Here is a 9760-nt window from a genome sequence, read left to right on the forward strand (position 1 = left end):
CTACATTCCGCGACGTACTAATAACCCACCTTGTATATTAAATAAATTTATCGTCATCATCAAATATTACAAAAATTATATTACTAGCTATTTAAAATATCATTACGAATTTTGTTTATTTGGAAATATATTTTCTGTAGTATTTCAATACCAAAAAATGAAAATAGTAGGTAGCTAATTAACGAAATTATGATTAAATAACTTAATTGTAAGTACTGCAGAATATTATATGAAACTACATAGATATTCGTCGATTCTTTAAAAACATTTTTATCAATACCTACATCATACATTTCAGTAAATACAGTAACGCAAAACACAGATATTGATAATAAAAGCGTACAAAAGAAATCCGTAAGTATGCCTGGCAACATTACCAAAGTCTTGTTTATATATTGCTAGGATACGCGTAGGTATGCGGGCCGCTGCATTTGATTCTTCCTAAAATTCTGCTGGTGGTGTACTCTACCGGCAATTCGGAAATTTAAAACTGCTGGCCTATCCAATAGCGGTCTGAGGCGATAGCTATTTTGTCTGTGGTTACATAGAAGACGTATCAAATTGTTAGTATAAATAATTAGATTAATAGCCAAATAACACCCTGTAGTTTGAATATGTTTAAGTAGGTATTCTCAAGGTTTGAGATTTTCTTCTCATTAGCTAATCAATTTCCGAGGTTTTCTTATATGAGTCATTTACACATATGGATAATAATTATTGCAGCTATTGATTACTTATATTAAAATCAGGGTAGGCTCCAGCCATATTGTGTACAAACAAAATTGTATGTCCCAGGGCATACTACTGCGATAACCAAAGAAAAATGTGAAGATTTTCATACTAAAATTTTCATCAGTTGAGAATTTTTTATTTCTTAATAATTCTGACATGTTTTGAACAAAACAAACTTAAAATAATTGAGTGGTATTATCGAAAAAATAAAATATTCAATGCCGTTGGTATGGGGGTACCGATGTCGTTATAAATAAATAATTATTAATTTGGAGACCTTGCATAATTTTTCGAAATAAGTAGATTTATGGTTTTCTAGATAATTCCAATTTTCGATACATTTGCGATCAAATTAAAGATATTAGTGCACACAAATTAATTAGTAGGCTTTGAATATGATATATCAAATTGTTTCAAATAAATAACAGGCTGCTTTTATAAAGTTTCTGTTCTTAATCCAGGTTAAAAATATTTTCCTCAGTTGACTCAAACTCAAGTTGTATATTGGCTGAATTATATTGAAATTAGAATTATTAATCATGTTTTTTAACCTGGTTTAGGACAGAAACTGCTTATTCTAGCAGTCTATTACCCTTATTTTAACAGAAAACAATTTCAGGGCATGGTTTGGTTTAAATTATGAACTTAATATTTTTTTAACCTACCTGTTCGATTTATTTGTCAGTATAATTACAAGTTCCATAACTGGCACCGCCTGATTTGGATGCAAGTCTAACTACGGCTACCCAAATTCACCGAGGGATGAGGCAATCACGCCCTCCTGTCGTCATTATTTACATAGTTTACGATCAAGCTAGCTTTAAAATACATACAGGGCATTGTTTTCGTTTTATGATTGTTTTTTATTGGATCATGGTTGGCGATTTTCGGTTCAGCGGCACTTTTATAATATGCTTAGAAACAAAGGAAAATGACAGCCGTTTTTTTAAACGGACCAATTTTCTGCAATAAACAAAAACTTTCTACCAGTGAATGGACTGTGCGTTATTTCTAGTGGTGGGTGGTAAAAATTAAAGTGCTCATGTTTTGATAATAGAGTGTAGGATCCATACTGTTTTTTAGGGGATGATTGTAGGCCTACATTAAATTTCAAATGAAGTGAAATAAAAAATTGAAATAAGGGAAGCCTCCGCTTGCACTTTTTATTATTAACTGTATGTACCTACACATCAGGTATTTTTTTTTATTTTTCACGAAATTACATTTTATAAGGTATCAAACTTTTACAATAAAGAAAAAATATGAAAGCTAATAATAGAAAATATATTTAAGAAAAAATCTATGTTAACTAATCATAATGCATATAATGCAGCATTAATATGAATATTTCTTTTATTCTGAAACTTACAAGATAAGACGCTAACTAGCGGATCTGGAAGTAACGGTAAATTACCGTTACCAATAATATCGCCCAGGAAACAAATAGTTTAGTGACTAACCGACTTCAAGGAGTCTTAAGTACTTAGTGTGTCCCTTAGGTAAAAATATAACAAGGATATAGCATTAGAAAGGTAGGAAGTATTTGCTGTCTCGTCATAAATAGAATGTAATGGCTTTTGGGCATTAGTTGTAAGCTTAAGTATTTGTACAATAACAAAAAAGAGATAAGAAAATTGTAAGAATATAAAAAAGTCGACTGACTTTGTTCTGAAAGCAAAATATATAAAATTTTCTCCACACAAATGTATGATAGGTAACTAACAATCATTCAAAAACTCAGGAAATGTGACATAAGTGTATAAGAAGATGTTGAGTAGTTTCAGTTCTGGTTTATTACAAATTTGAGTCAAACTATCGTTCAAAAAAATAATTAAAATAGTTTCCTATTATATGGGTTTAAAAATAATAATAATAGAGATTTATTAATATTTTAAATAACAATTTAGCCCCATCATTAAAAAAAAAACAATGTATTGTATTGAAATTAGGTAGAAACAAGTTTCTGAATGTGATATTTCACAATTGTTGTTAGTTTTTGACCATAAAAATATATGTATAAGGGGTGTTTGACTGTCATTACTTCAGCATGAGATAGGGTAATCATAAATGAACAAAAAGTTGCATATTACAGGGGCGTAAGATTAATAGTTTTCAAAATACAGCAAGTATTAATATTGGGGAGTTTCATCACAACGTGACAACAGCGCTTAACCTAACGCTACACAGCTGGTGCATACCACGTGTGCACGCGACAGACTTGTCCTATGGAAAAAACGTAAACAACTATTATTGTGAAACACTTAATAAATTTCAAGACAATTGTTTTCTAGTTTTTAAATAAATAAAATAAAATGTATCGATTTTGTAGTACGAAGGTAGTGTTGTGCTTAAATTTTAGCTCGAATTTTAGTAATTATGAATCTCTTAAAACAGGAACTTAACTTTTAATCAAATTATGAATTTGAAAAATATGTAATTAAAGTACCCAAAGATTCACATCATCCAAATAATCATGCGTATTAAAAATAAGTTAGGTACTTAAAAAAAGGCAAAATTCAGTAATTTTTAAACGCACAATACAAAACAAATTACAATATATGCTAAAATATCTATAACCATGTTCGATGCACGCACGACACCTTCGAATTCAATTTTCGCGCACTCGCTGGAAAACACCTCAAGAAAAGGAAATAGTGGTACGCAAAAAACACTCAGACACGGTCCAATTCCAGATACCAACTGAATTGCGTATTGCTGGGCAGTTTAGTACCTCGTGTTATCCGCCGCGCCATTGTCACCTTGCTCGATATGAATTTTATCGAATTTTAAATTTATTACAACGCTAATTATTTTTTAGAATTAGGCAAAAAGAAGTTCAAAAAGTGATAAACATTGTATTTTATGGTACTCTATGCACGCAGTTATGTCAATATTTCATAAATTAACCGAACTTTTGTACATCAAGTCGGAGATATTAATAATTTTTTTTCTTGGAATTGGTTGAGTTTAGGACCCATGTCATATAAGGTTTTTTTTGTTTATTTTAATGTATTATATCGTCTGTTAAAATTATGACAGTCAATCTTCTAACACCCTGTACAATAGGTACTTATGTATCTAATATTAGGAACAAATTTAATATTTATGTTTAATATTCATGCATTTGCTTTTAACACAATTTGAAAAGTATATGATTTCTACAGAGTGATACAAAAAAACTATCGGGTGACCCAAAATTCACCCAACGAAAAAAAAGACAGCTGACAGTTCAGAGTTATTAAAAATCGAGAGCCAGACGAAAAAAAAAGCGTTTTCATTGTTGAGCAATATTTTAAATTTTTTAAATGGAATTTCTATACTTTTTGTGTTGCGTATATAAACATATATTTTTTACCAAAACAAAATTTCAGGATAATACCACATATTTCAATCTAGTTTGGCATAACACAGATTTTGGAAATTTTGGAAAGGTTTAGAGGATTTTTTTTGTGATTCGTTTTTAGGAAAACATATTTTGTGATCAAATTTCATAAACTGTATGAATATGAAAATTTTTAAGAAAAATCCTCAAAATATCTTAATGTTCGAAATCTGAATAAAAACATTAAACGCACGGATTTAGACCTGTTGGAGGCTCAGATGAGGTCAGTTTTGCTCCAAGCTATATGTTTATGGTAAAATATAGCAAAACAAAACTTGAAAAAAGTAGTACTTCGCTGTAGTTATGAATAGGTTACACAACCAAATACCTAAAAAAGGCGCTTTACGTTCTCGTCAAGCTTTAGCTAAAACCAGATTTCAGAAATAAATTTGGGGGTTCGAATTAACATAAGAGTTTCATTTCAGATATTTCCTTAAACAAAAATTTACATGAATGGAAACAAGATCCCTAAAATGTAGATAAAGACATCCAAAAGAACTGTATGTATAAACATCAAACTTTTATAAAAAAGATTACAATTTCAAGCGACAATGTCAAAAGTGTTGAATATGATTTGATCAATATAAATTATTTTTTTATCTAACAATATTTGTAATTTTTCTAAATTACATTAAAAAACACATATTTTATTACATATAGCTTCCATATTTTTTGTAAACGAAATCAAACTTTATTTTAACTCTATTTTAAAGGTATTAAGATAATTCAAACAATTTCAAAAGGATTAATTTCAAAAAATCTTATCGAATGAAGTCAAACAATGTGCTTCGATACCAGAAATCAAAGTACGCAAAAGATATCCAACCCCACAGATGAAACTCCCAACTGCTGATATTGCGGGAAACAACTTGTCTGCGGAGTTAAATAACTTCTGAATAGAATAGAGTAAAAACTACGAAAGCGTAGAAAGGCCACTTTAAACTCCGAATTCCGAGTTTGAACTCAGAATTCTGACTTTAAACTCGGAATTCTGACTTTAATCTCGGAATTCTGACTTTCAACTCAGAATTCTGACTTTGAACTCAATATTCGCCTCAATGTTTTGTTTATTAAATAATTCTTACATGATACGAATTTCCCCATTATATTGCACTTTTTCCCCTTTTCCCTGTTCTTAATTTTTCCCCACGAATTAAGAATTTAAGATTTAAGAATTTCCCCACGATATGGGGAATTCCCCATGAATTGGCAACACTGCACTCCACTATTCATTTTACACACTGCATAAATAAATAAATTATAAATTCTCACTTTAAACTCGGAATTCTGAGTTCAAAGTCAGAATTCTGAGTTTAAAGTCAGAATACTGAGTTTAAAATCAGAATTATGAGTTTAAAGTCAGAATTCCGAGTTTAAAGTCAAAATTCCGAGTTTAAAGTCAGAATTCCGAGTTTAAAGTCAGAATTCCAAGTTTAAAGTCAGAATTAAAAAAAATATATATTCTGTGGCCCTTCTACGCTTTCGTAAAAAACATACATAAAGTGCTTCTAAAATTATCAGCGCTTCACTGTGGAACACTCTGTACATCTGCGACTTTCTGACTTTTACCCACTTCAATAATCGCCACCCAGGAATCACAAAACGGCGACATCCCTGGCGACAGCGGGTCACTTCTCGGATTACCATGAAGAGTGTCAAAGTGGTCGGACTGGCTGGAGACGGGGCGGCTCGGGCGCCACACCACCCGCCGATTTTTAACACTTCACGACCAAGATTCGAGTGTTGTTTCCAGCGGCGAGTCCCTTCGCTGACACCGCTGGGGTCTGCCGGATACGGTTTGGTGCCGAAAAATCGACGAATTGGTACCGTCTATCTGCAAAAATGCCGATTGTTTACCTTGGAATACCTGTTTCTCCAACTAAGAGGATGTTGGATATGGGTGGCAAGCTCATAATCGGCTGTAGTATGAATTATACAGGGTATGTTGGAAAATCACGGCCACCGGATGGATGCATCAATGATTAAGTTTCACAAGAAATTTATTTTTCTATTCGGCATCTGTTTTTATAGATCACCCCATATATTTTACACGCATGGCGCATGCTTCACGCGATATCTACTTTGTTGTTAGTAAAGTTCGGCTATACGCGGCTGTTAACAGAACCGGACTCGGTTTATTAATGTATACAGGGTGATAAAAAAAGACAGTAAAATATTTCAGGAGGTAATAGTAAAAATCAAAATAAGCAGAAAAGTCTTAATAAACATGGGTCCGCAAAGTAACGGTTGCGGAGATATGGACCACTATTCGTTTTTCAAACATTTTATTTTATTAGGAATAAACCGACAAAGGAAGCTTTTAACAAACAAAAAACAAAGTTACAGAAGATGTCTTCAAATATCCCCAAACAAAGAAATCTAGAGGGTTCAGATCAGGCGATCTTGGAGGCCATAAAACAGGTCCGGCCCTTCCTACCCATCTATGTGGAAAAGTTTGGTGTAAATGCTCTCTAACGGCCATGGAAAAATGAGCTGGAGCACCATCATGCTGGAACCACATTTGTTGCCTCTGATTCAAAGGAATGTCTTCCAAAAATTCATACAGTGTGTTCTGCAGAAAGTTACGGTAAGCAGCGACTGTTAATCGGTTTGGTAAAACAACAGGACCTAGAAACCTGTCATCTACAATACCCATCCAAATGTTTACTGAAAAACATGCCTGATGTCCAGATTCTATTAGAACATGAGGATTTTCGTCGGCCCAAATATGCGTATTGTGAAAATTAAACACTCCATTTCTTTTGAACCCGACCTCATCAGTAAAAAGAATGTTTGCAAGAAAACAAGGGTGTTCAGCATCATGACGTAGAAACCAGCGGCAAAAAACCAAACGTGCTTGATGATCATTTATTGGTCTTCCGGATAAATGGCACTGTTTGCTCAAGGAACCGGTATCACGCAATCTTTGGTGAATTCTTCCAAACATGCGTTGTGAAGGAATCTGGCGATTTGGATAAGCGTCAATATAAAGACGTCGCGCTTCGGTGGCGTTACCATTAGCACGACCATACATGAAATACATTTCTGTTAATTCTGCGTTAGAGTAACCAGCCATAGCGAAAGGTTTATTTCACTAAACATCAACCAACTACTATAAGAAAATACACAACGTTTTTGCAAAATTAAAAAAGGGGCTAAAAACATAAAACATTCCATATCTCCGCAACCGTTATTTTGCGGACCCATGTTTATTGAGACTTTTCTGCTTATTTTGGTTCATACTATTACCTCCTTAAATATTTTACACTCTTTTTTTAACACCCTGTATATGAACGTGTTCATAGAAAATATGTCGCTACATGATATTAATACTAAATTGTAACAATAAATTGGTGTATGTTGAGAAAATATGTAAAAATGACATCCGACGAAATCTAAATATTTGTCGTTATAAGTCTGACGTTTTTCCGTATTTTTTTAAAACCTCGCCTTGGTCCAATATATAGAAAGAGGAAAAAATCTATTATCAAAAATTGTAGGCCCATCACTGTGATTAGTAACTTCGTTAAAGTGTTTAAATTTGCTATACACAGTATATTACATTTAGATATTAACACAGATTTATTCACGACAGGTCCACAGTATCAAATTATTTCATATAAATCAATCCTTATCTGAAAATTTGGATACCGGTTGATGTTATTTATACTGACTTTTCGAAAGCTTTCATAGACTTGATCATAGTTTTTACCGAATAAGCTTCAGCATGTTAATTCACCTTCTTTACTGTTTACTTTTTTCATAATTATTTAAGTACAAGAAGACAATATGTGGAGTATTATGGTATCAGGTTTGTCGAAATTCAGGCTGTTTCTGGAGTGCCACAGAGCTCTATCCTTGACCCCCTTTTGTTAGCATTATATGTTAATGATACAGTGAAAGAACTGGGTCTTACTCATCTTATTCTATGACGATAACGCTAAATTTTTGTTTTCATATATTCCATATCCGATTACATTAAATACAAAATAACTTTTTAAAAATTAATTAATGGTGCGATGGAAACAGATTTCCTCTAAATAGTAAAAAATGTAATGTAATTTCTTGCAATCGGTAAAAGAACCCCGAATATGTTCAAATAATTTGGGATACATTATTAGGAACTACAAGAGCTTCACGGATATAAATACATTGTTACTAATTTTTAATTTGGAATCCTGTATACGATACCTATATTTATATATTTTGGAAAATATGTATCTGATATACAGTGGCGGCTCTTGAGCTCCATATCATGGAGGGCGAAAAAAGTATTGAAAACAATGTCAAATACAATTGGGTAGTTTTATTTTAAGTACTACTGAAATATAGGGAAAATGTGCTCAACATTATTTTTTAAGGTGAGAGTCAATCTATTCCATAGATAACATTGCAAGTGCTGCTACAATTCATATAAATCGATTTTTTAAGAAACGCCCAAGAAACAGTATGTAAGTAACAACATTTTACAGTACACCTGAACAAATTATGTTTATTAAGAAAAAAAAAGGGGTCAATAGCTATTATTGGTTACGGTTGGACTAAACAGAGCCCAAACTGCACAGTAGATACCTATACGTTACTCCCATTCCGTCTTTCGCTGCTGTGCGAAGGTAACCATGACCACCGCTGTAAACATTTTACATATGTAGAGGTGAGCTACGAGGAGCCCACATATTCAGAGATTTGCAGTCAAGTTAAATTGACTGCACGTTACAAATTTAACATTTCCTTTTTAAAGTGTTTCATATGGCTAATATATTTATCTAATTATATAAATAACGTAAACTAAATTTTAAATTAAATTTTTTACCACTAAAGTTTGTAATAATATGTTTATACCTTAAATGACATTTAACTATATGTTGATCTGTCTGTTCTTACGCACATTATTTGACAATTTTGTTGGAGCGTTCAAATTAATATCAATGAGTATTTTATGTGCTTTTCCCGTAAATTCATTCTAAAAATCGAGTCAAAAGTCAAATGGTCATATAGTTGTATGTTGTTTATAGTTGTAGACTGTACCAGTCTATCATTAATATAGATCTTGAAGAAGCATGATAAAAATTGTGAGTTTATAGTATTTTCAGAGCCATTAATGCTAATCTGTTGTTTTTAAGTCGAAAAATGGCGGGATTATTGATGATTGCCACGTGTTTTACCAGACATTTGGGAAACTTATCTTTCAACAAAGGTCTTATCCTTATTTGTATTAATCTTTCTTATTTTGATCTGAGATATAATCATCTGAAACCCTGAAAGATATTTTTTTTAAATTATTTTTTATATACAGGGTGTTCGAAAACTTACGTAGGGAATATTCTACCCATAAAGGTAATGATACAACTTCCTATAATACATCAGTATTAATGAAGTTATACAACTTCAAAAATTTTTTTTAATTAAAATTTTTTCTTCAGCTTTTTTTTACTAAAACTATTTTTCTTTAAATGTAATATACTTGTTATTGTTAAAAACAGCATCAACAAAAGAAAATCATCAAAATTTAAACCTTAAGGGCCATAAATGATTTGCGGTTTTTCAAAAAAAATAACAGTTTAAATTCTAGCCCCCATGTTTTAAATAAATAATATCAACCGTTTACGAGAAATAAAATATTTAACAAAATAATAATTTAGAGAT

The sequence above is a fragment of the Anoplophora glabripennis genome, unplaced genomic scaffold (assembly GCF_000390285.2).
Source record: "Anoplophora glabripennis isolate ALB-LARVAE unplaced genomic scaffold, Agla_2.0 scaffold376, whole genome shotgun sequence".
Lineage (NCBI taxonomy): Eukaryota > Metazoa > Arthropoda > Insecta > Coleoptera > Cerambycidae > Anoplophora > Anoplophora glabripennis.